This window comes from Camelus ferus, chromosome 9 (genome assembly GCF_009834535.1).
Source record: "Camelus ferus isolate YT-003-E chromosome 9, BCGSAC_Cfer_1.0, whole genome shotgun sequence".
Lineage (NCBI taxonomy): Eukaryota > Metazoa > Chordata > Mammalia > Artiodactyla > Camelidae > Camelus > Camelus ferus.
The window spans coordinates 48639389-48662956 of record NC_045704.1 but is presented as its reverse complement, the minus strand read 5'-3'; the positions used below and the strand labels follow the sequence as shown (position 1 = coordinate 48662956).

The window sequence follows — 23568 nt, the reverse complement described above, 5'->3', positions numbered from 1 at the left end:
ACGCCCTTTGGTCCCACCCCATCCATTTGTCCCGCCCACCGCCCTGTACGTCTGTGGCCAGCGAGGCTTCGATTGGCCCTTCTGTCCTTCATTCTGGGAGACGTTGGGGGCCGTATTTGAGTTTTGGCGCGGAGAGCTTGTAAGGTGCCAAATGGAGCTGGGCGTCTTGCTGGAGCCAGCAAACTACGTGGTGAGCGACCCTGAGGGAGAATGACGAAAAGGGCGGCGCGGCCCGAGGTTCAGGGGCGTTGAGTCAAACAGGCTGCCTCCAGATGGGAGACTACAGCTGGCTGCGACACTCCCTGAGGCAGGCCCCTCTGTTCGCCTCCTCCCAGTCTCTAGGTTCTTTCCTCGCATCTGAGAGACCGCGCGCCCGCCCGTCTTCTGTCGGCCCTGTGGGAAGGCTCCTCTTGACGCTCCCTTCGCTATTCTTTGAGGAGCAGTGTCTCAGCTTCCTTCCCTCCCCAGTAGAAACCCTCCGACTCTTGACGTGCTTACACCTCCCCCGAGCACACTTTACCCCTCCCCCCTCTCCTTCCAACGCTGACAGAAACTTTCTACCAGCCTTTGACAGTGTGGAAAAATGTCTCTTGAGCAACCTGGGGAGCATCCCACACCTCACAGACTGAGTCCAGAACGTTCCTTATCTAGAAAGAGGGTGCTGCTGTCCTCTTCTTCCCATGTGGGACTAGTGAAGTTCCGGTGGAAATCGACAGGTGCAAGCGCTGGATAAAGCGTTATAGAAATGTCAGTTCTGGTCTCACTCAGTTGCTGACTCAGAATGATGATGCATTCCTGTCAAAAACAGGATTATTTTATTCTCGGTCGGACCCTCTTCACACATACATTTACTATTGGCGTTATGAATACTGTCCAGACCTTAGAACAAAGCCAGTAGGTCTGCTGGAGTACAAACTGACGCTTGATCTGAATCTTCTAAAAATGGCTGTCATTTAATTTCAGTTATTTTAAGACTCGAAAGTTAGAAGGAAGTGGGGATTGAGAAGGCTGAAGCAGTTGTATTAGCATTATGAAACTAACCTTGAGCCTGATCAGCTGCGCATAGTAAGGCCAATCTACTGACACCCAGGTGTGGTGAAGGAAAGTGCAGCATTTATTGCAGGCACCAAACAGAGTCCAGGCAGCTAGTGCTCAAAAGGCCCGAACCCGCTGATGGCTTTCAGGGAAAGTTTTTTAAAGACTGGGTATTGGAGAGGGTGGCTGGGCATATGATTAACTCATGGACATTATTCTGATTGGTTGGTAGTGAGGTAATCAGGAGTCACCACCATCAGTAATCTGTTTTAACCAGTCTGGGGTCTTCGTGCTTGTGGTCAGCGTGCAGTTCACTTCTTCCAACTGGTGGGGGTTTCAGTCACTGCAAAACAGCTCAAAGGATATGGCTCAGAATATCATCTGTAGCCCTTGAGGAGGAGCTAAAGGTCCTTGACTTTATTTAATGGCTAGGCTATTATTATTTTGTCCTGCTTGACTGTTTTCCTTTCTTTCTGCATTTTCCTCTCTTCTCTGATTAAATTTATTCTTTGGAACTCAGGTAAGGCCTAGGAGGCTAAAGGTTTTTGTTTGTTTTGTTTTTTACAGACCAGAGGCAGGAGAAGGACATAGTGTGTGTGTGTGTCAGGGCGGGGGGGGGGGCTCTATCCTGGGAAGGCCGCATAGGGTCCTGCTCAGTTACATTTGTAGCACAATTTTCAAATGAGCACTGAGTTAAGAATTTTAGAGAAGTCACTGAAATGCTTTCTAAAGTTATAGGAAGGTCTTTTACAGATTAGAGTATGAGCACACAGACATATAAGAAATAAATTAATAAGATTTTATATCCTGTCTTTTTGAATTACAGTAACAAGTAGTAAAATCCTTGATTAACATTAAATGTTAAAATGATTTGTTGCCTTAATTTTTTTGGATGTTTTATATTAAAATAATTTTTATTGTGAAATTCCACTAGCATGTCCTGAATATAATTTATATTGTCAAGCATTAATTTTTTCATATTAGAAATTTAGTTCACCTGAAACTTAGTTTTATGTATGATGTGAGAAATGACTTTAACTAATTTTTTTGTCATTGTTCTATTGCTATTTGGAAAACCATGGCCCATGGGCCAAATCTGGCCTACCACGTTTTTGTAAACAAAATTCTGTTGGAACACTAGCACATCCATTTGTTTACTTGTTGCCTGGCTCCTTTTGTACTACAGGATCAGAGTTGAGTAGTTGTGACAGACTACATGTGCTTCAAAGCTTAATATAATTACCATCTGGCCCTTAATGTAAAAAGTTTGCCAACCCCCAAAATAGGACATCCTTTCCTCACTGAATGGATAATATGTTCCTATACAGTTTCTACATATATGTTTGCCTTTGTTTTTGAGCTTCTCTAGTCTGTTTCATTTAATTTCTCTGTTTGAGAATTGTGTCCCCTGTCAAAACATATGTTCAAGTCCTAACCCTTGGTATTTGTGAATGTTATCTTATTTGGAAATAAGGTTTTTGCAGTTTTTATCCAAGTTAAGGTAATGTCATAGTAGATTAGGGTGGGTCCTAATCCAGTGCCTAGTGTCTTTATAAGAGAAAGAAGAAAGGAGATTTAGATACAGAAACACAGAGAGCAGATACATACCCAGGGAAGATTCTGGCCATGTGATGGCGGAAGCAAACATTGGAATTATTCAGCTGCAAACCAAAGAACACAAATGATTGCTGGCAACCACTAGAAACTAAAAAGAGGGAAAGAGGGATCCTTCTCTAGACTTCAGAGGGAACATGACCCTGCTGCTACCTTGATTTCAGACTTCTGGTCTCCAGAATTGTGAGAGAATAAATTTCTGTTGCCTTAAACCTCCCAGTTTGTATGCTAATTTGTCACTGCTGTCCTAATACATTCTACATCTTCATTACTTTTGCTAGGCACTACTTAGTTCCCTACAGCAATTAGTAATAAAATACTTAAAATGAAAATGACTGCTAGGCCTGCTGGTGGGACATAAATTAAAAGAGAAACCAAAACACTGTAGGTAAGATTACTTGTTCCTGCATAACGGAGGAAAAGTTAACCTAAAATGCTCTCTGTTACAAACATACATATATATCTTATAAAAAGAAGTCCTCAAGGTCCAGAAACAATTAAGGTGCTAGGAAAAAAAGCAATAAACCTGTAGGCTCATCAAACTGCTACTGAGAGTAAGAAGGTCTCAGTAATCTAGGGGCTTGAGTTTTAGAGGCATACAGCTTCAAGAGATGAGGTCTTAGAGTCCTTAAGAGCCTAGTGGTTAGAAATTAGACCCCTGCAGTTGGCCTGGCTTTGTTTAATATATCAATACATTAGCAATTAAAAATAAATTATCTTGATACTTACCATCTTACTATTTGTCTCATCACTTTTTCCCCTTTCTTGTCTTCTGTTGGATTGATTTTTTAAAAAATTAATTTCATTTCCCCCTCTGTTCTATAATCTTTTTTTTCTTTTTCAGTTTTATTAGGTAGAATTGTTACAATTTGACTGCACAAATACAATATATTGCATGTAAATACATATATACAATATACTGCACATATGTTTTTTAGTTTACATACTGATCATTGTTTTTAAGAACAGTTTAGAGCTTTAGCTTTTTAAACTTACATATGTATCAAAGGAATAAAGCCAACTACAAAATAAGAATCAACAGAATGCAGTACTGCAATCATAAAGGACAGTCAAATGTGCTTACACATATTCAAGAAATCAGTCATCTAAGTTATAAGTAGTTCATTTCTTTTTTTTTTTTTTTTAAGATTCCACATATAAGTGGTATCACATGGCATTTTTCTTTCTTTTTCCTGCCCACTTCACTTGGAATGACGATATCCAAATACATCCCTGTTGCTGCAAATGGCATTTTATTTTTTTTATGGCTGAGTAGTATTCCATTACACACACACACACACACACACACACATACACACACACACACACACACACACACACACACACCCCACATCTTTATCCAGTCATCTGTTGATGGACATTTGGGTTGTTTCCATATCTTGGCTATTGTAAATAGTGCTGCTATGAACATTGGGGTGCATGTGTCTTTTTAAATTATATTTTTCTCTGTGTATATGCCCAGGAGTGGTACTGCTGGATCACACAGTAAGTCTATTTTTAGTTTTTTAAGCAACCTCCATACTGTCCTCCATAGTGGCTGCACCAATCTACACTCCCACCAACAGTGTAGGAGGGTTCCTTTTTCTCCACAGCCTTTCCAGCATTGTTTGTACACTTTTTAATGATGGCCATTCTGGCTGGTGTGAGGTGATATCTCATTGTAGTTTTGATCTGCATTTTTCTGACAATTAGTGATGCTGAGCATTGTGCCTATTGGCCATTTGTATGTCTTCATTGGAGAATTGCTTATTTATGTTTTCTGCCCATTTTTGGATTGGGTTGCTTGTTTTTTGATATTAAGGTATATGAGCTGTTTGTATATTTTGGAAATTGGTCCCTTGTCAGTTGCGTTACTTGCAAATATTTTCTTCCATTCTGTAGGTTGTCTTTTCATCTTGTTGAGGGTATCCTTAGCTGTTCTATATTCTTGATTTATCAAATCTATTATTACATTTAGTCTTATTTTTTCACATTTTGCTGTTGTTTTATTTCTAGTTTAAATCCTCTAAGATGTTATTATTATTGTAGATTTACCTTTTTTTGTGACTTTTCATTCCTTTCTATGTCTCCTAGCTTTCACTGGTGGGATGGTTTTCCTTCTGCCTAAAGAATGTTCTTCAGTATTCATTTGAATGTGGATTTGTTGAGGACAGATCCTCACAATTTTTCATATATCTGAAAAAAAAGTCTTTATTTCACCTTCATTGATGAAGGATAGTTTTATCAGTTATGGATTGATAGTTCAATTTTCCCATTCCTTTGAGGGTGTAATTCCATTATCTTCTGGTTTCTACTGTTTTTCCTTAGAAGTTAGCTATCAGACTTTTTATACCTTTAGGAAGAACTTACCTCTTTGACTCATTTTAAGATTTCCCCTTTTTGATTGTCATTAGTTTTACTATGTTGTTCTGAGATAGATAGATACAGATACAGATATAGATATAGATATAGATATAGATATAGATATAGATATAGATATGTTTGTTTGTTTTTTTAATGGAAGTACTGGGAATTGAACCCAGGACCTCATGCATGCTAAGCATGTGCTCTACTACTAAGCTATAAACACCCCCTTATATGTATATATTTTTTTAAATAATGTATACTGTTTATCCTTTTGTAGAGTTGAATCATGGCTTGATATGTCACTAGTTTTGTAAAATTCTTGATTGGTATCTTCTCAGATATAGCTTCTTTCCCATTCTCTCCCTTTACCCTGAAAAATTCCCTTGTCCCACTTTCAGTCCTTTTCCCCTCCCTTCTCTAACCCTAGGCAGCCATCAATGTGCTTTTTGACTTTATAGATTCATTTTGAGTTTTCTCTAATGTCATATAAATGAAATGATACAGTATATACTGTTTTGTATCTGGTTTCATTTTCTCAGTATTATATTTTGACATTAACTCATATTTTAGTGTATATCAGTATTATAGTATTTCTATATCTATTTATATATTATAATTTATCCATTCATTTGTTGATTTACATTTGGTTTGTTTCCAGTTTGAAGCTATTATGAATAAAGCTGCTATGAACATTTGTATGCAGTCTTTGGGTAAATACCTAGGAAGTGGAATTGCTGGATCATACAATAATTATATGTCCAACTTTATAAGAAACTGTTAAATTGTTTCCCAAAGTATTTGTATGATTTTATATTCCCTTCAGGAATGTATGAGAGTTGTAATTCTCCACATCCTTGTCAGCACTTGGAACTGTCAATCATTTAAATTTTAGCCATTCTAGTGGGTATTTATTTATATCTCATTGTGGCTTTAATTTGTACTTTACTGATATCTAATGATTTTGACCATGTTTTCATGTGTTAATTGAGTATTCAGATATCTTTCATAATTAAATACATTCAAAATCTTCTGCAACCATCACCACTATCCACCTCTGTAGCTTTTTTCATCTTGGTAACTGAAACCCCACACCCATTAACCAATAACTCCCTATTTCCCTCTTCTCCCAGGCCCTGGCAGCCACCATTCTACTTTCTGTCTCTGATTTTTTTTTAACACCTTTATTGTGGTATGATTCCTGTATAGTAAACTACACATATTTCAGATGTACAGTTTGATGAATTTTGATAGATGTATACACCAGTGAAACCACCACCACAACAACCAAGATAACTAAATAACATTTTCATCATTCCCCAAGAGGTGCAAATTTCAAATGCCCAATTTATCCCTTCCCACCCCTTTTATCCCCTGGAACCGTAAGTTTGTTCTCTGTGTCTGTGAGTCTGTTTCTGTTTTGTAGACAAGTATATTTGTGTCCTTTTTCTTAGATTCCACATATAAACGATAGCATATGGTATTTTTCTTTCTCTTTCTGACTTCACTCTGTCTAATTTTGGCCACTCTAAGTATCTCATATAAGTGGAATCATATAGTATTTTTATTTATGTGATTGGCTTATTTCACTTGCCATAATGTTCTCCAGGTTCATCCATGTTGTAGCATATTGCAGAATTTCCTTTTGGCTGAATAATAATCCATTGTGTGTATATATCACATTTTGCTTATCCATTCATTGGTCGATGGATACTTCAGTTACTTCCACATTTTAACTATTATGAATAATGCTGCTGTGAATATGGGTGTACAAATAACTCTTTAAGACTCTGCTTTCAGTTCTTTTGGATATATAACCAGAAGTGAAATTACTGGTGATGTGAAAATCATATTTTTAATTTTGGTGGAAATGACTATACTGTTCTCTATGATGGCTGTACCATTTTACATTTCTACCAACAGTGCACAAGAGTTCTGATTTCTCCACATCCTTGTCAACATTTATTATTTTCTGGGTATTTTTTTTGATAGTAGCTATCCTAATGGGTGTGAGGTGGTATCTAATTATAGTTTTGACATGCATTTCCCAAATGGTAGTGACACTGAGCATCGTTTCATGTGCTTATTGACCATTTGTATATCTTCTCTAAAGAAATGTCTATTCAAGTCCTTTGCTCATTTTTGAATCAGGTTGTTTGTTCTTTTGTTGTTGAACTTTAGAAGTTCTCTGTATATTATGTATATTAATCTCTTATCAGATATATGATTTACAAATATTTTCTCCCATCCTGTGGATTGTCTTTTTAATCTATGAATAGTGTCTTTTCATACACAAAATTTTAAAATTTTCATGAAGTCTGATTTGTATTTTTTTTGTTACCTGTGGCTCTTGTGTCATATCCAAGAAATTATTGCCAAATCTAATATCATGAAGCTTTTGCCCAATGTTGTCTTCTAAGAGTTTTGTATTTTAAGTCTTACATTTAGGTCTTTGATCCATTTTGAGTTGCTTTGGTGTTAGGTAAGGGTTCAGTTTCATTCTTTTGCATGTGGATATCCAGTTATCCAGTTTTCCCAGCACCATTTGTTGAAAGGACTATCCTTTCCCCATTGAATGGTCTTGGTACCCTTGTCAAATATCACTTGATGACACATATGTGAGGGTTTATTTCTGGGCTCCCTATTCTATTCCATTGATTTATATATCTGTCTTAAAGATATATATCTTAATCTATCTGTCTGTCTGTCTGTCTATCTATCTTTATGCCTGTACCACACTGTTTTGATTACTGTAGCTTTGTAGTAAGTTTTGAAATCAGAAAGTGTGAGTCCTCCAGCACTCTTCTTTTTCAAGATTGCTTTAGCTATTTAAGGTCCCTTAAGATTCTATATGTGTTTTAGGATGTGTTTTTCTCTTTCTGCAAAAAATATCATTGGGAATTTGATAGGGATTGCATTGATTGTGTAGATTGCTTTGGGTGATATTGACATCTCAACAATAATAAGTCTTCTATTCCATGAACATGGGATGTATTTCTATTTATTTGTATTTTCTTTAATTCTTTCAGCAATATTTTGTAGTTTTCATTGTAGAAGTCTTTCAACTTCTTGGTTAATTCCTAGTATTTTATGCTTTTTAATGCTATTGTAAATGGAATTTTTTAAAAAAATTCCTTTTCAGATTGTTCATTGGTAGTGTATAGAAATGGAACTGATTTTTGAGTGTTGGCTTTTATCCTGCTACTTTTTTGAATTCATTTATTAGTTCCAAAATATTTTTCTGGATTCTTTAGCATTTTCTACATAAAAGATAATATTATCTGCAAACAGATAATTTTACTTATTTTTCAATTTGGATGCCTTTTTTTTCTTACCTGAATGCTCTGGCTAATACCAATTAGTTTTGGTTGATTTTGAACTTCATTTAAAAGTATGTGCTACTTTGTGTCTAGTTTATTTTACTTAAAATATAATGTGATGCCATTTTGTTGTGTACAGCCATCTTTTATTCTTCATTGCTGTTCAATATTCCACTGTATGAAATCATACAATTTATTTATCTCTCCTTTTGTTCATACACACTGAGGTTGTTTCAATGTTTGACTATCAATATTGAAGCAGTTATGAATGTTCTTGTATATGCCATTTTATAGACACACTTGTGTCTCTTGTGTGTATACATATGTGTATGTGTATGTATATATGTATGTATCTGTCTGTCTGTCAGAAGAATTGTTGGGTCATACAGCAGGATTGTGTTTAGCTTTAGTAGAAATTTTCTAAAGTGATTGTACTAATTTACAGTCCCGTCTGTATTGTGTAAGAGTTTCATTTGCTCCACATCTTTTCCAACACTTGGTATTGTCTTTAATTTTGACTGTTTAGTGTCAGTTTATATTTCTCCTTTCACCAAAGACTTTGCTAGAAAGCTCTAAAATTACCAGGTGAAATAACCTTATTTTTATTTTTTTGTTTTTAATTTCTACTTTTATTGTGTGATCAGAGAATACTGTTTATGTTGTTTCTACTTTATGGCACATATTGATACTTTCTTTAAGACTTAATACACTTGGTCAATTTTTGTGAATGTTTCATGTTCACTTAAAAAGAAAAGTATTTGTTATGGGGGTTTAAAGATATAGATATTGATATAACTTGTTTAGTCTGTATGTTCCATATCCTTTTATATTTTTTGTACACTTGTATTGAGTTTGGTATGTTGATGTCTTCCTTTTTGCATCTTTATTTATCCTTGGTTCTATTTTATCACAGTACTTGCTGTGTTATTTGGTACATAGCTTTTCCTAACTATTATATATTTATTTTAAATTGGTCTTTCTGTCATGAAATGTTGTTTATTAGTATGTAATGCTTTTTGGTCTCAATTGGTACATAGCTTTTCCTAACTATTATATATTTATTTTGAATTGGTCTTTCTATCATGAACTGTTGTTTTATTAGTATGTAATGCTTTTTGGTCTCAATTTTACCATGTCTGATACTAGAATTACAACACCTGCTTTTTTGTTGTTGTTTTCATTTGCCTTGAATACATTCGTCTCTCCCTTGTATTTTTACTTTTGGAATTGCTTTATTTTAGATGAGTTTCTCTAGTTCATTGTAGAGTTGAGTTTTGCTTGATAAGTTAATTTGAAAGTGGTTTTTTTTTTTTTTAAAACAGGGAAGCTAAATCAGTGTACATTTATTGATATGACTATGTGTGGTTTCTATTCTGACAAAATATTACATATATATTTATCATGTGTATTAAATTCCTCTTTCATTATGTAGTATGTTCCTCACTGCACCCTCTTTTTGTATTTTCCTTGGTTATTTTGGAAGGTTTGTGTTTTTGTTCTAGTGGCTACTTTTATACTATTATTTATGATGGCTTTAATTTATCTGTCCCCTTTTTGCTTACTTCAGATTTAATTGTTTGGTTGTCAGTTTAAATAACATAATTTGATTCCTACCTTCCTATTATCTTTCTTTGTAAATTGCTGCTAAGTAGTCTGATGCCTGTTTGATTTTCCTTCATTGTTTTTTTTCTTTTTTGTCATTATTTAATGGTTTATTGCCCTCTAGTGGAGAAATAAGTATGTTTAGAAAACCATAACTTAATGGTAAATTTGAGAAATGAAATGAAAAAAGTCATTAAAGTATTCTTACTATTTGTGTTTCATTATGTAAGCTCCAGCAAAAAGACTTTCCATTCATTGTCTGGTGGACAAAAATGCAATAAGGTCCTTTTAGGCAGTCACTATTAATTATTCCCTTTGCTGTTTTCATAGTGTTTCCTTATACCTGTCATCTAATTTGTTTTCTCTCTCTCTCCTGCCTGACTTGCAGTAGGGTGAATTCTTTGATGGATAACTGAATGAAGCATCAGGAATGAGTAAATACTAAAGTTAGGAAAACATGATCATAGACTTGGGAATGATTTCATATATGGTATCTATTGCAATTTCTCTTTCCTCTTTGATTTTATTGGGACGGATGGTGATATAGTATTACATTTCTTTTGTCCCGTACAGTCAGCAAACCATATTCCAATTTAATAATTTCAACATATTTACTTATTTATCAATTATTTATTGTGCAGCTTATAAATACCAGGTAATGGGAATAATATATTTTGACAGACAAAACAGACAAGGTCCCTACCTGGTCACTAGACTTAGTGCAAGAGACAGATTTTAAACCAATAATCTCACCAAAAAACTGAAATTGTGGCAAATTCAATAAAGGAAGTGTACAAAATATTATGAGAAAATATAACAAGGGGACTGATGTAGAGTTAGCTTGGGGGGATGTAGAGAGAAGGGATAATGGGCATACAGATAATCTTTTGAAAAGTATTTTCTCTCAGAGTTGTCAGATTATTTAAAGATGATCTTAATTTCCTTTATATAGTTAAAATATTTTTTAAATCCATTACTTTTATAATTAGAAAAATTAATAAATATAATAAAAGTACTAGGCAGGGAACTTAGCAATTACGTACAAAGAAAACCCTGGGTCCTCTCAACCTCTCACAAGTAGAAGTAGAAACAAGGAGGCTGAGATGGAGAGAGAGGAAGAAAAGTATAAATGCTAGGGAGTTAATTAGGGCCTCAGTTGGCTTTTGTTTTGAAGGCCCAGAGACTGTTCAAGTAAACGTCCAGGAATGAAGACTTTGGTAGACTTATGCTTATGAAAATATGTGGGGTCCAGGTGGACAATTACAATGCATTTCTAATTAAACATGGAATACTGTGGAATACTTGCTTTCTCTCTTTCTAGTCAAGCCATGTGGGAGATCAACCATAATCCAAGATGCTTTACTAATTTACCATGAAAATTATTGTCAGAGGGAAGGGACTCATCTTAAGCCCATATTTTCTTTTGGATATAAGTACATGTTAAGCCAAATTATAAACAGAAAGTTACTTGAAGAAGGGGCATTAGGTGAAGCAAATGTTAATGGAATCAGGCCAATATAGTTGATGCATCATTTTCACACTAGAGATGTTTTTGCCAATGGGCTCAGATATGTAAGCTCATTGATTATCACTCTTGCATCCCATTTTCATACTAGCCAAGGGGATTCTCAAACTTCAGCATGCATCAATATCACCAGCAACACTGGCCTTCTCTGAGGTTCTTGAACACTAAAATGCCAAGCTCTTTCCTGCTTCAGGGCCTTGGCATAACCTATTCACTCTGGAATGTTCTTCCTTTTCCTCTCTTGCATGGCTGGATCATCCTCATCTTTTAGGCCTCAATTTAAGTGTCAACTCATCAGAGAGGCCTTTCCAGACTAACTTAAATAGGTTCCCCTTTATTCTTCTCAAGTCCACCCATAAAAGGTTTCTAAGGTCCACTAGGACAGGAATCTCACATCATGTTCACCATTGTAATCCTAGTACCTAGCAGTTCTTGGCACAGAGGAGGGAGGCACTTAAAAATAATCTGTAGAATGAGTAACTACTGTGTGCTTTGTGACCCAATCTTGCACAGTCAGGAAAGGCTTCCTGACTTAGAAAGTTTCATAAACTGAATTTTAAGGAATAAGAATTAGCTGGGTTGGGGATGGGATGTAGGAGAGGTCTGGAGGTGAGGGATCGTGCATTTGAGGAACTCAAAATGACATTCTGAATGGTTGGAGGGTAGGGCTAGAGGGGAGAAAAACAAAGCTGGACAGGACGTGTTAACCACGTTGAGGAGTTTAGACTTAAATCTGAGGGCAAATAGGAGTAACCAGAGGAAAAGTGTTTAACGGGGAGTGGCCTGATCAGATTTGGGTTTAATCAGCCTGACAACATGGAGACTGGACAGAAGGTAACCAGATTGAAAGAAACAGAACCAGCTGAGAGGCTACTGTCATAGTTATGTAGCAGTCGTGCCAAACCAAAGTAATGACAGTAAAAGTGGCGAGAAGTGTATGGATTTGAGATACTCGAGAAGCTGGTATGACTGGCTGGATGTGGGACATAAGAGAAGTCATCTAGAAAACTTTCAAGTTTCTGTTTTGAGCACACTGCTCAGTTAAGCACTTTTCCCTCTGGGTCATCAAAGCAGTTTGAAAAAGACCTCTTTTGAGCATGTATTACTCAGCATAGCAGCCAGCTGAATATGTATCTTTTGAGAACCTGAAAGGCTGGAGCAGCACCTTTTCCTCTCTGTATTTCCGGATCCAGACATTCACCCATGTCCAGTCGGATGGCACAGTAAATATTCGACAAACTCTCGGTGAGTGACTGCAACAGCAATGTCTAAAGCAGAGGACCGGGGCCCGGACCAGGCCCTCCCTAAGCAAAGCTCAGTGATGCGGGCCGTGAGGACTTAGCCGCAAGCCAAGTGCACTCCAATCGAATTTTTCCTTCCTTTGTAAGTGATTCCAGAAGATTTTCTTCTTATCTTTAAAGGCTAATTTTGTATTACATATCAGAATTGTTTGTATCAATTTTCCAAGATCCTTTGTAGGCCTTTTTAATATGTAGATTCATGTTTTCTCTTATTTTGGTTATCTTTTTTTTTTTGTATTGTAGTTTTTAAATATTAGCTCTACAATTTTATGTATGTTCGATCCCCCTTCCCTCCCCTCCCCTCCCCTCCCTCTATGTTAACACTTTCCCCTGATTCTTACTCCTCTTTTGCTTCATTTTGTTTTGGCTATTTTCATGCTTTTGTTCAATGCCCCTTATTATATTTTTATTCAATCCTATTCTCTCTTGAGTACTTCATAATTTATTCATTTCTAAAATAATTTTTATGTCTTTTTAATTTTTCTTGTATGAGACCAGTTACCTCTCATTTCACATGTTCCTGATATGAAGATTTTTACCTATTACTCTTCTGAATTACTGGATGTTTGAGTTTTCTGTGTGTGGAGGGGAGAGTTTTTTTTTAATCTGTAAATACTGGTTTAACAATATATAGTTCAATTTGAGATATTGTTATAATTTTCTCTATCTTATGGTTTCTTCCTTCCTTCCTTCTTTCCTTTCTTTTTGGAGAGAGGTATTCATCAGCTGAAGAGTTTTTGTTCTCATTTTCTGTATTTTTTTATAATAATTTTTACAGTGGTATTCTGCTGTTTTCTGATCAGTTTTGAAAATTTTATTTTTCTTGATCAGCAGTAATAATTTATATAGAAAGTGGTGAGGGGGTTTACAAGGTTTCTTAGCTCAAAAGCACCCTATTCTGTTGCTTTAATGAAGTGCAGTAACTTGAATCTACGGTGCATTTGTTTTGGCTAATAGGGCTTGACCTTTCTCTAATTTTGTGCTTCTCTTTTATTTCTGTAGGACCATTATTTTTTTCTCTCTTGTTTTCTTCTTTCTCTTTACCACCAAACATCCAAGGAACATCACATCTAAGTCACTCACTGTTCTCTATCCTAGAAATGGTGCTTCCCCAAGACTGTCGCTTCTGTTTCTTGGAATTGCAGGCCTCTTCCTTTAGACTCCACAGTAATCAATACTCCAATCTAACAGGTCTTAGACCTGTTTTTAGGATTTCCCCACTTTCTGGTGCTTATTTCACCTATATTTTGTCACCTCTAAGCCCCTGCTTCTCTGTCCTCTTTTCTACACAGTCTCTTTCTTTCACCAGCATGGGCTTCAGAAATGGTTGCTGGATTTTAGTGTTCATTTCTCTACTTAACATGTATTTGAAGCTGGTAGTCTTTGTCTCCTAGTTATGTTGTAGATGTGGATTATGAATTTTTTCCCACTCTGTTTTAATTTTGAAAGTTTCATTGAGGTTATGTGGAGACATTTGGATTCAGGTATTGCCCTTACTTTATGGGAAACTGGAGCACTATTCTATTTTCCCAAACATATTAACCTATGATTTTAAAGTCCAGGTCTGATAACTCCAATTTGTATCTTCTGTAGATCTGTTCCTTTTCTTTTAAATCTTACTGTCGTTTTGTTTTCTGGTATGCTTAGTATTGTCAATGGGATGTCAGGTATTGGATGTGGTATTCTGAGGATATGGTTAATATTAACTTTTCCCAAAGAGAGTTTATTTTTGCTTCTGGCAGGTAAGTAGAGACAGTTAAACTTAATCCAATCTGGGATTGAGTTGATATATAGCTGAGTTTCATTCTTCTGATACCTTTCTGGTTTATGACTAGCAGTGCCCAAACTTCAAAAATTTTTTCTCGTCTTTTGTGATTACTGCTAACAGCTCTTGTTTAGCTTCTCAGCCTCCTGACTGAGGACTGGAAAATGACTTAAGAAAGCCCATGCTGAAAGTTGAGCTTACCTCTTTGTACTTCTGTTTTGTGCTTCTTGGACGCCTCTGGTAGCTCTCCAATGCCTTCACATTGTTGTTTTCCATATTTTACCTACTTTCTCTAGTTATTTTTATTGGAAAGATTAGTCTCTTATGAGATAATCTGCTGTAGCCTTTTCATTGAGTTTTAAAATTTCAACTACTATATATTTAATTCATATACATGTTTTGTGAAATTTAGGTCATGTATTTTAAGTTTTCTATTCTGTGAAGATACTTTTACACTTTAAAAATTATTTTAAACATATTAAACACGGATAGTATATAATCTGTGTTTGATAATTCCAAAAAGTGAAATCCTTGTAGGTTTTGTCTTTGCTGGTTCTCTTTCACAGTGCCTTGTTTACTTGCATACTTAATAGTTCATTCCACCAGATAACATTTGTGTTTGTTGCAATCTGGCTTCTTGGGGTGTGACTAGTTGCATACCATTTTGTGTTTACTTAATTTATTTTTTGGACCCATTTGGGTGATATGAATTTGGTGTGTATGTTTACTTGAGTGCTAGGTTGAGGTTTTATGTTTCCCCCTGTTTTGCTCATTGCCAAGACAGCTTTCCTTACAGTCTCTTAATTCCAGACTCCTAGATCACCTTTGCTTTCTGGGGATAACCCTTTGAGTTCCCAGCTTCATAGGAGAGCCTCTTGTTAGACTCTTTAGATGGTGTTTGTGTTTGTTTTCTATCCTTCATTCCAAACCAGATCTGTACATTTTAATTCTAGTCAAAATGATTGACTGAATATTCTCAGGGCAAAAGCAGATTCAGCACTTCACTTACCTTCTCTGAGTTCCCACTTTCACTTAGATTTTGGATTGCTGATTTCTTACTGTTTTTATCACCTGGGATGCTTTTAAGAAGTTTTTTTTTTTTTTTTTAAATTACCTTGCATTTTTAGTTGTTTTCAGGGATGGAGTTGGTGCAGATACTCTGGGTCTCTACATTGCCTGAAACAACTTTCTGTTTGATAATAAAATTTAGAAAGCCATTCATATGAACTTTCTTTTTCTCTTGATATTTTCTTCCCACTGCGCACCCACATACTCACACCTACACACTTACACCTTTAAAAGGAGACAGATTCTTCTACTTTTAAAACTTTACTTCTAGGGAAAAGGTTCATGAAATATATGTAGTGTTGTCTGTAAAGTTGAGTTTTACTATTTGGTACAGGATTGTAATTATTATTGGTAACATTTTTTAGACTCTTTGAAGCCCTAAAATAGTTTCAGAAGGTAGAGACTTAGGCTACAATCAATATATCTGGGGTATTTCTGTTTTCTAAGAATTTACTTGTACTCAAGTCATATTTCCTTTAATAGTGAAAAATAAGTAAATGTTTATCATGAAAAGTGGGAATAGCCTCCCTCTCTATTTCCTGAATGGTTAGAAATTTGGTAAATTGATGAAAGTTTTAAATGAGTTTGTATACTCGTATGATTAAGTTTTGTAAGTAGTTTTAGAATTTAGCTTTCTTAAAGCATGACTACCCCAAAGATAAGGAATTGTTTTAAGATGATTTTATGAAAGATTACCTAATCAATGTTAGTTGATGAAGAGAGATATTTTATGGTAGAGTAATACATAACTTTAATGTTCCTTTAGTATTTGGCTTTATAAATGAATATGAAAAGTGATTATCTCATAACACTTTTTAAAATTCACTTTCTTCTTTCCCCAGAAAGTAGCAAAATAAGTAAAATCATAGTTCTTTTCTAATCTTCATGAATACTACTTGCTCTGGGTGAGAGGCTGTTTTCAAGGCCATCCTATGGTATTTGCCAAGATGCAGTGTAGACCTTGCAGTTTAGGGCTCTGTGAAAATGCTTCTAAATTACAGAAGTGAAGAGAGCTTAGATTTACTCTTTGGATAATTTCAGTTGTGGACTTTAGAATGAAGCAGGTAGCGGGGGAAAGTTTCCTTATTAAGATAAAACCTACTGACTGTATCTTGGCCAGTGTTCTCTTTTTTTCTAGTAAGCTAACTGCTGTACAGAGGTGTATAACCCTAATGGCTTGCTGTATGCCATTAAAGGGTATTGTAAACTTATAAAAGAATGACATTTTGATCAATGCTGTTAAAAGTATTACTGTCTTGACACAGAAAAGTTTAAATATGCCTTTAAAAGCTTTTTATTGAATACATCTGCATCCCTCAGAAATGTGCCACTTTGGCATAAGGTTACTCTGAAGTATTCCATATTGTAACTTAAATGCAAAACCTTCTATTTACCTTTAGAAGTAGCAAACAGGTATTTCGCTATCAAAGGGAGCTTAAAGACATGGTAATATCTTAAACCACTGTATCTGATCTAAAAATAGAGGTTTTGTAAAGAGAAAGCTGAAAACTAAATTATTCCATTTTATTTTGTGAGGTATTTTTTCCCATATGGTTTTGTTTAAAACTTTGTAGTTTTAATTTCCCTTTGGATTTAGGAATCATGCCTTTCCACCCATTTCAGAGAGCTTTACTAATCACCTAGGAATTAGTTCTCTTAAATAGTGATATGTTGGATGTGTTTTTCTACTGTTTTGTTTTCCTTTATTATATTTTTATTAGGAGTTTATGAAAACCATGTCATAATAGACATAATCTTCCAAAGCGAATGGTTTCTTCTTGACACAGTTGCTCTTCTATAGGTTTTCAAATCTACTAATGCTATAATTTTAGCTTTATTTCATTCCTTGTAATACTTCTGCTATTAACCTAACTTCTGACTTTATACCATACTTTTCTGACTTGTGAACTGAGTTCAATACCCTGAAAACCATAATTTTCTTAAATATGTCACTAGAGAATGATTATTTACTTGATAGATTTTAGGTTTTATACTTTGAAAATTTGACATTTAATCCCAGTCTAATGAACTTTACATACATGGGCATATTTTAAAAAAGATAGCATTGATTTTTATAAAGCATGGTGCCTTTGTCATCTGTTTTACTTGTAAAAGCAGGTGTTTTGTTAATTCACTACCCACTAAGTGCCAGGTGATTTGTATATAGTATTGATAAAACTAAAACTTGCTGCATTTATTATGTGCCATGTTCTTTGCCAAAGTACTTTCCATGGCTCAAAGAAGTCATGAAACTTGGTCAAACAATGAGTAAGTTTTAGAGTTGGGACCAAATGTTGGTAGTTTGACTCCCAACTATTGTGCTATTCTTTTTTTTTTAAATTTATTTATTTTACAATATCATATTTTTAAAATTGAAGTATAATTGATGTACAATATTAAATGTTACAGGTATACAATATACTAATTCAAAGTTTTTAAAGGTTATACTCCATTTATTGTTATTATAAAATATTGGCCATATTCCTCATGCTGTATCCTTATAGCTTATTTTATTCCTGATGGTTTGTACCTCTTTAATCCTCCACCTCGTCCCTCACCCTTCCCTCTCCCCACTGGTAACCACTAGTTCCTTCTCTACATCTGTGAGTCTGTTTCTTTTCTGTTATATTCACTAGTTTGCTATTTTTTTAGACTCCACGTGTAAGTGATATCTTACAGTATTTGTCTTTCTCTGTCTGACTTATTTCACTTAGCATAATGCCCTCTAAATCCATCCATTGCTGTACACCAGAAATTAATACATTTTAAATCAACTGTACTTCAGTTAAAAAGCAACCAACCAACCAACCAACCCATTTAAAATATGGGCAGAAGAACTGAACACACATTCCTCCAAAAGAGGAAATGCAGATGGCTAACAGGAACATGAAAAATTGCTCAACATCACTAATATCAGGGAAATGCAAATCAGAATCACATCACAATGAGATATCATCTCACACCTGTCAGAATGGCCATCATCAAAAAGAACACAAATAATTGTTGGCAAGGATGTAGAGAAAAGGGAACCCTTGTACACTGTTGGTGGGAATGTAAATTGATGCAGCCACTATGGAAAACAATATGAATGCTTCTCAAAAACCTAAAAATAGAACCATCATATGGCCCAGCAATTCCACTCTTGGGCATGTATCTGAGAAAAGCGAAAACATTAATTCAAAAAGATACATACACCCTGCTTTGCTGTGCTAATCTAACCCTTTTTTATGTTATTTGTTCTAGGTAGTGTTATCCCCGTTTTACTAATGAGGAACCTGAAGCTCGGATAGAGTAAGTACTTTGCCTGTTGACACAGAGTGAAGGAGTGGCAGAGCTGGCTCTGTCAGACTTCAAAGTGTATTTATTACTACTTAATACTAATTATTTTTTCTTCATCCTTCTCATCACATGTCCTCTTAATTATCTTTATGTATTTGAAAATGGTTGTTATTAGAAATTTTGGAATAGGAATTTGTCTAATAATTTTCACTTAGGATTTGGAGAGAAGCATGTTGAACAAATTGAGGCAGGTATCAGAGACTTGAATTCTTGTACTATCTGATTTTGGCCATATGACATTGGAAAAAATCACCTTTTTTGGGTCTTATTTATAAAATGAGGGCACCTATTGAATGATTTTAAAGGTTTCCTCCAATTCTAAAATCTAATTTAATTTTATTTTGATTTAATTTTTATACATGTTCTCTTTAGCACAGATAGAACTTTACCACAGATAGAACTTTACCACAGATAGAACTTTACCACCTGTATTTTAGCCCATTAAATATTATATTTTATTAAAGTCAGGGGGCAAGGAGCTCTGATTTTTATTCTTGCACTATTATATCCAATGTTGAAATTCAAAAATGGGAAGAAATTCTATAAAATAAGTAATTAGTCTCATAAGGACACTCTTTTTTTTATACTATTCAAGATTCTCTTAAGATTTCCAGAATTATTCTGACTATAAAAACTAATATTTTATAAAAGGAAATAAATTATGGTTAATAGAAAATACTTCCACCAAAGAAGACAGGAATGGGTGACTCCCACCTTCAAAGCACTTGCAAGTTCTTACCTGTGCAATATATATATATAGCAGTTATAATAATAAGTAACATTTGTTGAGAATGAATTTTATGCTACTGTATTGTACTAAGCATTTTATATACATTGTATCATTTAATACTCATGAAAACCCTATGATGTACATATTATTGTTATTTCCATTTTACAGAGTAGGAAATAGAGAATTAATGAGGTCAAGGAGTTTCTCCTGAAGTTACATTGTTGATAAGTGGTGAAGCTGATTTGAACCTATAGAATGGCACAGAGATTTTCATCATATTTACCAAATGAGCATAATTGTAAGAGGTTACCAATGATAATGCTTATCAATGTATGATTGAAACATGAAATTTTTTAGGAAGGAATGTCTGGTGACTTGTGATGAATGGTAATTTCCAAGCTCTCAGATTTCATCACTGCCAGTTACGTATTTTATTGATATAGTCATAAAACAAATAACTTTTGGATAATTTTATAACACTACTTATTTTCTGAAGAGTTAATAAATTCATTATAAATTACAGGAAAACATTTTTTGGAGTCTGGGATGTGGATGGGTGAGTGTGTGTGGGTACAACACACAAACACATGCATGTTCATGGATTGGTAGCTGTAGGTTAGGGTAACTAATCATCCCAGTTTGCCTAGGCTTGGGTTTCTAGATCATGGAACTTTCAGTGCTAAAACTAGGAACTTTCCAAAAACAGGTAACAGGGAAGTATGTACATACACATGTATGTATGTACGTGTGTCTAAAGTAATGGTAATAGTTGAGCTATAAGGAATTCTGATCTTGCAGAGCATAACACAGCTCTGAGTTCATTGCCTAGACTGATGACTGTCTATTTTATTAACAGAAATCTTGGTCTCCTGTATTTTCCCCATTTCAGGTAACCTTTTCTTTTCATCTAAGAAATTAACTTCTTTGTTGAAATCATTGCAAGTAAACTTGAGAGCAGGAGTTCTGTTACTGAGGCAGGTTACACAGTGATTTGCTAAGTAGAGCCTCTTCGTAAAGGAGAAGCAGATTTCACCAAGATTTCAGTAACCTGCTGAAATGCCTGTTTTTTTTTTCTTCCCCTTTCTCATAAACCCCACTATCTTTATTTCTCTTTATCCTTTGCATTTAATTATTTCCTTTGGAAAATTTACATGTATTTTCACATGATGTAAACAGTTTTTTGGTATGTATTTGCTTTTTTCTAGAGTACAGTTTGAACTGTCTGAACTTAAATTATTAGATTAAACTACATGGAATCACCAAGATTTGCCTGTTTTTGATTTATAGCAACTGGCATCATCATATGGCTCACCTAATATTTAATTCAATTTTTGAAATATTTATTTATTTGAAAATATTAAGCTAATAACTGAAATCTAAGCAGCGTATTCCATTGAAACTCTTGTTAATGTTAGGGAGGAACTGAGATGAACTTTGGACTTACTACTTTATGCGGCCCGTTTGCTAAAAATACATTTTAAAAGGTATAGTTCATGTGGAAAAACTAAGCATTTCACAGCCATTAATATTAGATAGGAATTTAAAAATTTATTTTAACCAAAGGTAAGACCAATTTAACTACTTTTCTTTCTCAGTATTTCGATCCATAATATTAATTTTAAGCTGTAGTGGGTAATGTAAATGTTCTTTTTGGAAGAAGAATGCTCCTTTCATGGAATCAGATTTAAAATTGCTGCTGTATTTTTTTTCAGTGATCTGTTTTTTAATTGAAGTATAGTTGTACAATATTATATGTTATAGCCATACAATATAGTGATTCACAATTTTAAAAATTATACTCCATCTATAGTATTATAAAATATTAGCTACATTTTCCATTTTGTACAGTAAATCCTTGTAGCATATTTTATACATAATAGTTTTTAACTCTTAATCCTTTACCCCTATAATGCCCCTGCCCCCTTTGGTCTCCTCATTGGCAACTACTAGTTTGTTTCCTGTATCTGAGAGTCTGCAAAAAAGCAAAAAAGTTGTTGTTGTTGTTATATTCACTAGTTTGTTGTATTTTTAAGACTCCACATATAAGTTATATCATACTGTATTTGTCCTTCTCTTTCTGACTTATTTCACTTAGCATAATACCCTGAAGTCCATCCATGTTGCTGCAAATGGTAACATTTCATTCTTTATGGTTGAGCAGTATTCCATTGTGTGTGTGTATCACATCTTTATAACCATTCATCTGTTGACAGATACTTAGGTTACTTCTATATATTGGCAATTGTTAAGTAATACTGCTGTGCACATTGGGGTGCATGTATCTTTTCCATTAGTGGTTTTAGTTTTTTTTTTTTTTTTGATATATACCCAGTAGTGGAATTGTTGGGTCATAATGGTAGTTCTATTTTTAGTTTTTTGAGAAACTCCCATATTGTTTTCCACAGTGGCTGCACCAATTTACATTCCCACTAAAAGTGCACAAGGGTTCCCTCTTCTCCACATCCTAGACCAACATTTGTTATTTGTGCTTTTGTTGATGTTATCCATTCTGACAGGTGTGACGTGATAACTCTTTGTGGTTTTGATTTGCATTTCCCTGATGACTAGCAATGTTGACCATTTTTTATGTGCTTGTTGGCCATCTGTTTTTCTTCCTTGGAAAAATGTCTATTCAGTTCTGCCCATTTTTTAATCGGGTTGTTTGTTTTTTGGATGTTAAGTTGTATGAACTGTTTATATATGTTAGATATTAACTCCTTATCAGTTACATCGTTTGCAAATATTTTCACCCATTCAGTAAGTTGTCTTTTCATTTTGTTGATAGTTTCCTTGGCTGTGCAAAAGCTTGTAAGTTTTATAGGTCCCACTTGTTTATTTTTGCTTTCATTTCCTTTGCTTTAGGAGACAAATCTGATAAAATACCTCTACAATTTATGTCAAAGAATGTGCTTCCTATGTTTCCTCTAGGAGTTTTATGGTTTCCAATCTTACATTTAGATCTTTATATATATATATATTTTTTTTTTAATTGAGGTATAGTCAGTTTACAATGTTGTGTCAATTTCTGGTGTACAGCATAATGCTTCAGTCATACATGAACATAGATATATTTGTTTTCATATTCTTTTTCACCATAAGTTATTACAAGATATTGAATATAGTTCCCTGTGCTATACAGTAGGAAATTGTTTATCTATTTTATATATATTAGTATCTGCAAATTTGAACTTCCAATTTATCCCATCCCATGCCCTTCTTCCCCTAGTAACCATGTTTGTTTTCTATGTCTGTGAGTCTTTTTCTGTTTTGTAAATAAGTTTGTTTGTCTTTTTTTTTTTTTTTTTAGATTCCACATAAAAGTGATATCATATGGTATTTTTTTCCCCTTCTCTTTCTGGCTTACCTCACTTAGAATGACAGTCTCCAGGTCCAACCATGTTACTGCAAATGGCATTATTATTTTTATGGCTGAGTAGTATTCCATTGTATATACCACAGCTTCTTTATCCAATCATCTGTAAGTGGACATTTAGGTTGTTTCCATGTCTTGGCTATTGTAAATTGTTCTGTTATGAACACTGGGGTGCATATATCTTTTTGAACTAAGGTTCCCTCTGGATATATGCCTAGGAGTGGGATTGCTGGATCATATGGTAAGTCTATTTTTAGTTTTTTGAGGAATCTCAATACTTTTTCCGTAACGGCTACACCAAACTACATTCGTACCAGCAGAGGATTCCCTTTTCTCAACACCCTCTCCAGCATTTATTGTTTGTGCACTTTTGAATGATGGCCATTCTGCTCGTGTGAGGTGATACCTCACTGTAGTTTTGATTTGCATTTCTCTGATGATTAGCAATATTGAACATTTTTTCATATGCCTATTGGCCATTTGTATGTCTTTATTGGAGAATTGCTTGTTTATGTCTTCTGCCCACTTTTGG

At 34.6% G+C, this 23568-nt stretch overlaps 1 long non-coding RNA gene across 2 annotated transcripts in view; it reads left to right on the top strand.

Moving 5' to 3' along the window:
- The first annotated feature begins 109 nt into the window (after window positions 1-109).
- Window positions 110-23568, top strand: part of LOC116665804 — a 46838-nt gene continuing 23379 nt past the window's right edge. Inside the window, exons 1-2 of one of the 2 annotated variants that reach the window (XR_004322497.1) lie at window positions 110-190; window positions 18838-18885. This is a non-coding gene — a long non-coding RNA (uncharacterized LOC116665804). The remainder of the gene's footprint in view (window positions 191-18837; window positions 18886-23568) is intronic. The other variant, XR_004322496.1, reaches the window with a different exon arrangement.